Source organism: Buceros rhinoceros, unplaced genomic scaffold, assembly GCF_000710305.1.
Source record: "Buceros rhinoceros silvestris isolate BGI_N320 unplaced genomic scaffold, ASM71030v1 scaffold5137, whole genome shotgun sequence".
NCBI classification, from domain to species: Eukaryota; Metazoa; Chordata; class Aves; order Bucerotiformes; family Bucerotidae; genus Buceros; species Buceros rhinoceros.
Window position 1 is genome coordinate 10,653 of NW_010423813.1, and position 10,652 is coordinate 21,304.

A 10,652-nucleotide genomic window follows, 5' to 3' on the forward strand; every position below is an offset into this window, starting at 1 on the left:
CAAGCAGACAGGAAAAGACAGTTTCTATTAGTAAAAAAATTATACAGATAGGTAAGACAGGTCTCCATTCCTAGGTAAAACCTTAAACAAAGGCATTTCAGAAATCTGACTACAAAGGAAAGTATATTGTACCCCTGGACAGAAGAAGATAAGCAGCTATTGCAGAAAAATGCACTTTTAGAGAAATTATGTAAACTCCAGTTAGCGTCAAAGCTATTAAATAAGTCCTGGACTGTTGGAGTGGAGGAAGTTAAGGAAGACTGATGATGCTGGGATACTCAAACAGAAAGTCTTTTCACGTAGGTTTGTGAGTAACTCTAGTTAAAGTGACTCTACTTGACACCAAATGATCTGTACTGTTGCAAAATAGTTTCTGGCAGCAGATTTAACCTAGGCAACACCCAGTCTTTCAGCTATAATCATACTGGGTTTGGCTGCAGGATCTGATTAGTATTTCGGAAGAGTATGTCTGCTAAGCAGGTAAAGAGACTGTACTGAAAGTTTCACAAGACACAACAAAAGGTAAAAAAAAGGCATACAAACCTCATGTTATTCAACAGGTAAGCAAAACATTTTTTTAGGAGCTCTAAGCATCCTTCTAGTTAGAGCAGGACACCTATTCATGTCTGTTATGAACAAGTTTAGGAGATCCCACCTGAAAAAGGTAACTCTGGATGACAGGCCATTGCTGTTGACTCTCTGCTTACAATGGTTAGATACGCTAAAGGTTACAAATGGTACCAACTGTAACCTTGTTGCTTGGGTTTGACTAGCTTAATTCAGAGCCATATGCCACATAAAAGTTCCTGAAGATGGTCTTGCCCCTCTCTGGCTTGTTGACAAAAGTTATAATTATCACATTGACTATTTGCGCTTGTTTGGTAAATCCTTGAAAAACAAAACCGAATGTAATTTTGGTTGAAGACAGAGGGTCCTGACTCTGAGATATTTATATGGAGACAAAGCACCCCCTGAGCATTGCAGACATTTTGAATGTGAGCAATTCCCTATCTCTGAAGACACCTTTCTTTCATCCAGACTCTTGGTACAGTAAGGTATGAAGATGACATTGTACCGAGTATCATTTTTTCAAAGTTTAATGAGGAGAGGACTTCTTTGTGTACCATAGACATCTGATGCAGCATGTACCAGGTAGCTGCAAGGCTGTGATTTCAGCCAACTTTGTGCACAACATACAGAATGTTTTATGGAAGACTTTAAATGCTGAAATGTTTTCATTGATCTCAAAAGATGACCTAGAAGCTGATTTAATTGACCTGTTACTGTCTAGGATCTCTCCTCTGGGAAGTAAAATGCTCTTGATAATATGATGTATAACAGGGAAACCATAACAAAGTTCAAATCAATGTTGCTGGTTTTGTAAGACTGAGAATATTGATTGTATAGTTTTAGACCTGTGTGAACTGAATCAATCATCTGTTGCAGTACTACGTTTCAGTCCTTTGTCTTCTGAGTCAGGCTGTTATGATGGCTACTTTTTTCAGGGAGGAGGCAGGGGGAACATAAAACAAACAGAAAATTCCCGCTTGGTTCACAAGAAAGACTGACGGGTAGCACTCTGTAGTTTGTTCATATGAGGAATCTCATGTCTTTTCTCTGCTGCATGTAAAAATAGACATCTTGCAGTCTGGCAGTTCAAAATCCCTGAGGCTTAGTGATTGGTTAGGAGATTATGGATACTACTCCAGTCTGAATTTGAAATAGCAAATGAAAATGCTGAGGTGCTGATAGTTGACACTGCTAGTCCCCTCACCCTTTCTTAAAAGTTGTAGATGCAGAAAGCTCTGTCACCGATTTGTAATGGTACATTTTCTTCTGCAGTCAGTCATAGAAGGGAATCTGTTTCTGGTGTTTGTTGTTTCTAGTAATCTGGATAGCTTGTAGAGAATAAGAGAAAGAAAAGCCACGAGACCAACAAGTCACTCATCCCTATGTACAACACGGTATTGAACACACAATCAGTGCTATTAGGATTATAAGTACATAAGGCACTCAGAACAAAGCCAGTCACTACCAAGGTCCCTGCGGGGAGCAGGCAAGTAAAAAATGGGTCTTTTTAAGCCCTGGACTTCAAAATACATGAATTGAAGATACACCATATTGCTGAGCAATCTTTTGTCTCTTGCTACATGCATGGGCAGCAACTTGTGCTGGGAATCATGCTCCTCTTGCCTCCCTCAGACTTCCCTGCCAATACAAGTGGACCCTAGTAATGGATAAGTCCCAGAAGCTCAGAATCACAGCTTTTAGGACACTGAATAGGAGACACTGTCTTAAATCGTAAGCTATAGCTTTACTTGTGGAGTTTAGAAATAAGCTGATTTCTGTTCAAGGAAAGTCTTTTCCCTCCCTCCCCTGCTGTATGCTTCCTCTTGGAAAAAGGAAATGTTACTATGGGACAAGTTGCTCTCTGAAGAATCACGCTAAGGAAAATCGTAATCTCCAGTAACTTACGACTCCTTTATCCATATATCTAGCACGCCAACTCAAATTGTATTTTGCTAACAGTCATAAGGAGACTTAATTTACTACATGAAATTAATTATACTATTACATATGACGTTAAATGAATCAAACAGTGCATATACTGCATTATTTCCATCTTTGTGGTATGATGGAAATAATGAATTCGTGAATGTTTGTACTCATGTTGCTATTTAATACCCTGAGGAGAGTGGACATGAGGGTGCTTCAAGTAATAGTCTGCTGACACCATCTAATGGGCTTTGCTTGTCCAAATAATGTGTCCTTGCGCTCATGGGGCACGTTCACACCAGCAATGAAATCAATCTATGCAACCACTCAAAGAAGCAGCCAAAAGTATCCCAGAAGAGTTATTCATGCTGTTTATAAAAATTAGGCAATTAAAATAACTCTGTGCTTTGGCCAACTTCTTAGATGGAAAAACTGGGCTATACAAATTAACACATACACAAATTGCATTAAGAGAGTAACCATCTCTTTATCCTGTTACTGTACATCATGGTATTAGTCTGGAGGGCCCAAAACTACATACAAATACACTTTCTAATATACTCCAGTGAAAATATTTTCTTAATTCTGACTTTCTCATATTTATTTCTCAAAATTGGTCAAAGAACTTCCACACTCTTAAATGCTAATAACTTATACTTTCCAACCTATATCCAATCATAGGATTGTCTTTCTGAAGGAGTTTCTACCACTTTGCCCAGACCAATTGTGGTTATGCTAAATATAATGTTAATAATATTATTAAATCTGCTAAAATAGAATAACTGTGCACTATGTTTTCCCAGGGTTGATTTTGGTAGTGGCTGCATTGGGCTTCTAAAGATATGTAGAAAAACTGAACTTCTCATAACAATAAATCCTCCCTGGTTAAGTAAGTATTTTCTTCAGTCAGCAAAAACCAGTTTTAAACTGTTCAATAAAATATTAAATGGGAAAGCTGAAAATATAGCTTGCATTTTATAACTTCAAACTATAAATGTGAAAGTTAAATTACCAAAAGTATTAATTTATGTTGAAAAGCAAGTTCTGACAAGTAAAACCAGACAACCTTAGATTTCACTTGTATGTAAAAGGAGCCTTAGTAACTTTTTCATTTTTCTGAATTTGTTCAATTTATTAAGGCATCTCATAATTTAGAACCATTATTCTCTCTTCACAAAACATCTTGGATCATAAGCTACTTCTTTGACTTTCATGAAAAGTCAAGTCACTGAACTTTCAGAGGCCTTTTTAAAGCAGTATTTCACTTCTAGCCAGGAATTCTATTTTCCTATCCTTGTAAAAAAGTGTGAGTTATTAGACATTCTAACGTTACTTGCTAGATGTGTTCCTCCGAAAGCTACTCTGACCTATACTGTTTTGCTTCTATATAAACTGTATTAATATAAAGGTGCAGTGATATGTGATTCATATTCTTCAAACATTCTACTCAAGTTGACAACAATCTTTCTTCAGACTGGCTTGTATTACAAAGGCTTTGGTGGTCTCTTTCTAAGTTAATTCTCAAATAGCATAAGTAGATGTCTCCTACTTTAAAAAAAAACAGCAAAGCCAGGTAAATCGAGATGATTCAAGTGCAGTGTTAAACAGAAAAGTTATACTGGAACCCTCTTGGTTCTCTATCAAAATAAGAGGACAGAGCGAGCCACAAAAGTGAAGGGGTACTACTTCTCTTACTTAGCTCTTCCTCTCTGAAAGGTTAACTGAGTGAAAGTCAACATTTTTAATACACCTGCTTCCAATAATCAAAACATTACCAAAACAATTTGAGAGAATAAGGTACTATAAAATGTCCATTTGCAAATGTTCACAGCCTTTTCTGCTGAAGACCCAATACAAGAAAAACTGCTGGATGGTAACCACTTTAATTTGAAGACTTTAATTATTGTTTGATATGAACATGTAAGTCCTCAATCACAGTAATGAATATAAATGTTTTTCTCATCGTCCTTCAAAACGGATTTCTTAGAAAGACCAGACACGCTAGCCAGTATTCTGAATAGGCAAATGATCTTCATTCCTTCAATATCCTCGCCCTCTTATGTTACGTATTTTATGCTCTAACAAAAGCATATACAAGAATTATTCACATTCTAATCAAGGCCACGAACATTGGTAACACGAACCATACGTATTCTCTAATGTTGTTTTTGAGCAAAGAAAAATAAAACATCTTGAGGTTTGGAGCAGAAATACAAGTGATACTTTCTAATATCACTAATTTCACTTTAGGTTCTATTATCACAGCATAGATACTAGGTTTCAGTTTTATTACCAACAGGCTTATCACAGCAAAAAAAGGCTGTTAACCACAGAAAGTAAAATTAATCATCAAAGTTCTGGTTTTATTTAGGAATCAAAACTTTTTCAGACATTCTGTCAAATAATAAACTCTAATTAAGTATGTGTGACTCAAAATAAACTACATGCATTTTGAATACAGAATATTTCCTCATAACATCTACAAAGCTGCACGTACCTGAAGAGCATGTGCTAGTTAGAATTAGAAGCCACGGAGAAAGGCTATTGACAGTGCTGAAGCCAGCTTTCTGCCCAGAGGATCAAGTAGTTTAAGCAGACTACTGCTTGCATGAACAGGTAAAATGCTTCATTCTTATTGATGATCTGTAAATAGAAATCATATGTCTATGAACTTTAAAATTAAAAGAAATGAAAAGTTAAATGTAGAAAGGCATACAAAATACAAGAATACATCTACTGACAAAGAAAAAGGTACCTGCATTTTTGATGACTTATGTGTTCAGACTATCCATCTCCACATTCCAAATTAGTTTTTTCAAATTACTTCTTAATACTCCAGATTATTTATTGAGTGAAGCCAACAATTATGAAAAAAGATAGATGCAAGAGCACTGTGATGACAGAAATTTTCCGTCTAATCTGTTGTAAATTGCCAGTGAGGGAGATGCTCCAGCACCTCTAGACAGTCTGGTTCCAGTGTTTAACTGTCCTTGAACTTAGAAGGATTTTCCAAATATGTAGCCTGTTCTTCACTGTAAATTAAGATAATTTTATCTTGTCCTTCCACAACTGGGTACAGAAGAAAATTGAGGACCATCTTCTTCACAATAACCTTCAGATATCAGATTATTTTCCCCAGTCTTCTCTAGTCTAAACAAATGCAAATCTTTTGAAACGTGTCTTATAAATATAAACACCTTTTCACTCATGCCCTCCTATGGATGAGCCTTTACCTGGAAATCAAAATTATTTTCCTTTTCCAGACTTTATTTTACCACAGAGATACAACAATTTTATTCACTGACTTTTATCCTGGCCATTTTGCATGATCATTCTTTATTTTGCTTCACCTGTGAAACTAGGTAGTACCAATGTTATTTGCAATCTTGTGGTACTCCAGAGCAATAGGCCCCACAGACCCTTGAAACAAAAGACATCTGTCCATCTCTTCAGTAACTTTTTTGGAAATCAGTAATGTCACTTTAATTTTCTTTGAATGTAGAATAAGTCACTTGTTCTTTTTCTTTTCTTTTCTTCAAAGAACTGAATAAACCAACAATTTTGTACGCTTTCTACTTAGTAATACTCTTTACTTTTATTTTTACATTTAACAACTAAACCAAGAATATTCTTAATAAATAAGCAGACAGATGGACTGATGGACAGGCAGGCATAAATCTAGTTTTCTTTGAGAATCAAGCATACTAGAAAGAAGATTTGGCTAAAAGCGTTTCTTTATTGTCTCAAAATGATAATGTCTGCTTGGAATGGAGGTAGAAGGATGTTGCTAGTTGAAGCATACTATGGAGTCTCCTTTCGATGATTACAGAATTATTAGTTTGTGGTACAAGTATGTCATGTTCTGCATTGTTTTCAATGAGTTTTGTCTGAATAAAGCAGAAATATTCTGGACCAAGAAAAGTAAAACAAAGGATTTAAGATAGTAACAGGTCAAGGAAGTGCTCTAAATGCTGCAGTGGTAGGCTGTCTTCACATTTATTTCCAGATGCCTGCCTTTAGGTAATCTAATCTCTTCACTTTTTTTTTTTTTAACCAGAGACAGTTTACTCCAGGAATCTCCAGATTATTTCCTTGGGAAAGAAAAAAAAAAAAATTAAAAACTGGGCAGCAGTTTATGACATCTATCCCAGATTTTCTGCTTCTTTGCTCCACTTCACTTGCACAGACTATGCAACTATACCACAGTCACATATGAAAGTTCTTCTAAGAAGTGGTTTCTATGGTTTGGTTTTGCTTTTTAATATTCATATAGTTTATTCATAGGGTACTTTCATAATGAATTCCTGAATTTAGTAGTTGTTCTTTGTAATCTAGTTAATCTATCCCTCTGCAAAACATTCAAATCCCATGATACCTAGGTGTGCTCTCAGTATACTAAATGAGTAAACAGGGTTAAGGGCTCCCAGCAGCACTACCCTCCTGCTCAGAGCCACCCACTCCCCACCTCTGGAAAAGCCTTTTTACAGTTCCGCTACCCTTCAACTAAAATTCTGATGTAGTCATCCCCTCCTTGCCATACTCAAACTGGCTTTCAACATCTCCTAACCGCTATGACCCCCTGTTCCTTGGGAAACACAGAGAAGGAAACCTCCTGACAAGTGATTATTGAAGCAGCAGTCACGAGAAGCACTTCATGAATGCTTCTTTAGCAGACAGTAGTACATGCACTATCTGCCATAACATTTTTCAGAATCTCTTTTCATAGAGGTCTTAAAATTACTTTTTTCCTCAAAACAGGAACTACCAGTTCTGGCAGTTCAGATATTAGGTTTAGAATATGTAACGTATTCAGAGAGAGGAGGACAACTTCACACATTTTGTTTGGTTGTTTAATAAAACTATGTTTTTATGTTTTCATAAAACTATGCTCAAAGGGACCATAGTATTATAATTTTATATAATGTATTTGCATTTCAGAATTACAAAATCATTATAAGAAAAAATACCTTTTTTTTTTAGCTAGGTATGTAATAAATGTGACAAATTTTCTTTATGTTTTCCTCCATCTATGTGAATGTAATCTACTTACGTTTTTCATTGATAATTCTTGTTTTTCTTAATATAGTTTCTATTATTTGCAAGGCTATATTTGTATTATTTGCGAGAACATATCTCTACTGAAGCCGAAGGTACAGGACTGTACATTCATACTAGAGAAGTAATTTTTCCCAACGCAGTTCCTCACTGGGTTGTACACACGGTTGATGGCAATACAGTAAAGCCAGAACAGCCAGTTAGCTCCTCCAGAAAAGCTGCCTGCATTTCTGCAGGACTGCTTCTCCAAATGCTTAATCTATAAGCAAATTTATTGCTGAATAGTTGTTATGGCAGTCTATTTGCTTCCCAATGTCCCAGTAAGAATCACTTCCAGTTAAGAATTGTTTCCACCTACTCACAACCTTCCTTCTCAACTTCTGGCCCTTTTCCTTTGATCTGTAGCATCCTAAAATTTTGTCCAAATTCTTTATTTCCTTTATGCCCTTTATGTCCTCAGTGCTCACCAGAGGAACTGACCCCCTTTCAGAATCTGCATATAGTTTTTATTTGAGCCATTTATTTCTGCTCTTTAACTTAAAAGACAATATTTAACTGAATGCTAAAGCATTATATTCCAACATTGTCCAACTTGCCACATTTTCCCTCCCCCTTTTATTTTCTGTCTTCAGAGTTAAGCAGTTAATTCCTAGTCACAAAGTACCCCGTGAATGTAATTTTACTTCCCCCATTTGTGTATGCTGCACATCGTTTTCCACAACCTGTAAAATTAGGAATGTTCATGCAAATAACTGGTGATCTCACTAGGTCAAAATATGACCAGGAACCTAATAGTAATTACATCACACATTGGAAAACTGTCCAAGTAATACAGAGATTATGTTAATCCCAAGATATTATTGCATATCCCTTTTTGAAATCTGTATAAATATTCAGTAAAGCACTTATCCCATCATGTGCACGATGAGGTCACTATTTTATATTGAAGTGTGCCCACTTCAATATCAGGTTCTCCTCAAAAATCTCAGAATAAAACACCACAAGCAAATGCATTATATTGCAGGCTTTTATCCTACAATGGAGTAAATCTATTTACCTAAATGTTCATATACTGACTTCTTTTTGATAACCTTGCTTATTTTGAAAAGAATATTCACTCGTCTAACTGGCTTTCCAGTTTCCATTTTAAAATACTTCCACATCAAAAGAAATTTGAAAAAAAATCTGCTTTCTAGTGTTTCTTTAGAAGTTTCACGTATTTTCAGATTATATTAGCAAAACTATACTAAATAAGCAGATAACTAGGCTTTCTCAGATAGCATCACATGGTCTGAGCTTTCTTTCCATTTTATCTTTGCATGATTGCAAGCTTAAAGTTCCCATTTCCAGTCCCCTTTTCTTTTCTCCTACTTTATACTTCATTAAACATTTATTTACAGCAGAATCACGCTCTTATTCTACTGCACTGTCATTGCTGGACCAGCTTTCTACTATTACTCTTCAAACTCTTTACATTTCTGTCTGATTTTCACAATATGCTTACCCTCTTCCTGGTTTCTTTATTAAACCAGAAGTATTATACATTCATAAGGTCTTCATTTTAGATGTAGGATCTTTTTTTTTTCTCTTCTGATCGCTATCAGATCCAGAACTTAATTATCTCTCATTGCTTCTTCCAGTTGTTTTAAGTACTATATGAAAATATCCTCCTTCGGCCTATTTTGAAACATTTCTCACGTTTACTCAAATTTCTGTTTTACAGCTTTTCACACATTTATTTTCAATATACATTGCAATATACATAGGTATAATATACAAATATTATGTGTATATGTATCTCTCATAAGTCTATGAAACAAACCTTCAAATGAAACAAACCTTCAACACAATCTTCATGGATTTTGCATCTTCCATTTTCATTTGTGAAATTATTTCTGTGTCTGCCAGTCATGTGAATTGCAGGATCTGCAAGCAGGGTTGTTGTTTTATAAATTATGCTTCCCTCACCTTGTCTTCCTTATATAGCAACAGATAGTTATAGTCTATTTATGTCTTAGCCAGACTTGTCTGTAATGCGATCAAAGAACATTTCATGGAATTTGCAGTGGTACTGCACCTCTCCAGACCACATGTACCCAAGCTGTGTTTATGAACAGAAAGACCTAGTTTTTCATTATTATTCTCTGCAGGACTTTATAGACGAAGTCAGTATTCGCATCTCAGTGTAACAATAGTCACTCAACTTTATTCTCCTCTTGCAAGTGTTTCCCAATTGTTACACTTACTCATTTTCTGAAAAAATCGTTCCTGTTTTGTTAGTATTCCCAGCTATGTTTCCTTCTTGTTCTTCATAGATAAAAAAGATGGGCATTTTAACTGGTTGTTTTAACCAAGACATTATCACCCCAAAACTGCAAATGTAAAATACATAAAAAATTATTTTTACACTCAAGTTTATTAAAACTGCAACTCTAATTTTAGATTAATAGTACTATTAAACAAGCAATAGTTTTATGACTTAACAAGCGATATCATTCCAGTACTCTCAAAACCAAAGTAATTTTCTAAAACTATGCTAATTCAAGTCAGTTTGATGTACTTCCTTCTAACAATAATATGGCATTGTTAGAATTGTATTATTTCTCATGATGAGTAAGACCTTATTCCATAACTACTCTACTGTAAAATGAATACAAGTGTTAAGTAAGGGACTATTTCAGGCTCTGTATTGTATTATATAGTTAATAGAAAGGATGAATCTTCAGTAGGCAGCGGTGACTTAACTTTCTGCATACAAATTTATACCATTTGAGGACAGACTGCAGAAAATCCTAACAGGTTTTACGCAGTTTTTAATATTCTTTCTTTCTTTTTCTATGGATTATTTTCATATGGTTCATTTTTACAAAGTTAATTGCAGTTGGTTCATTCTAACAAAAAGCTTACTGCTGCTGCTGTACAATACAAAAACTCATCATCACTGTAACTGTTTTAGAAATTTCAAAATTCCTCTGCTTTCTAATTTTGTCTGTAATTTCATCCTCATGCTCAGCAGATGAATCTGGCAAAGAAGGTGCTTTTTTAATGGGTTCAAAATTATGCAAAGTCCTGCTTATAAATACACTTGTTAAAAACTTTGA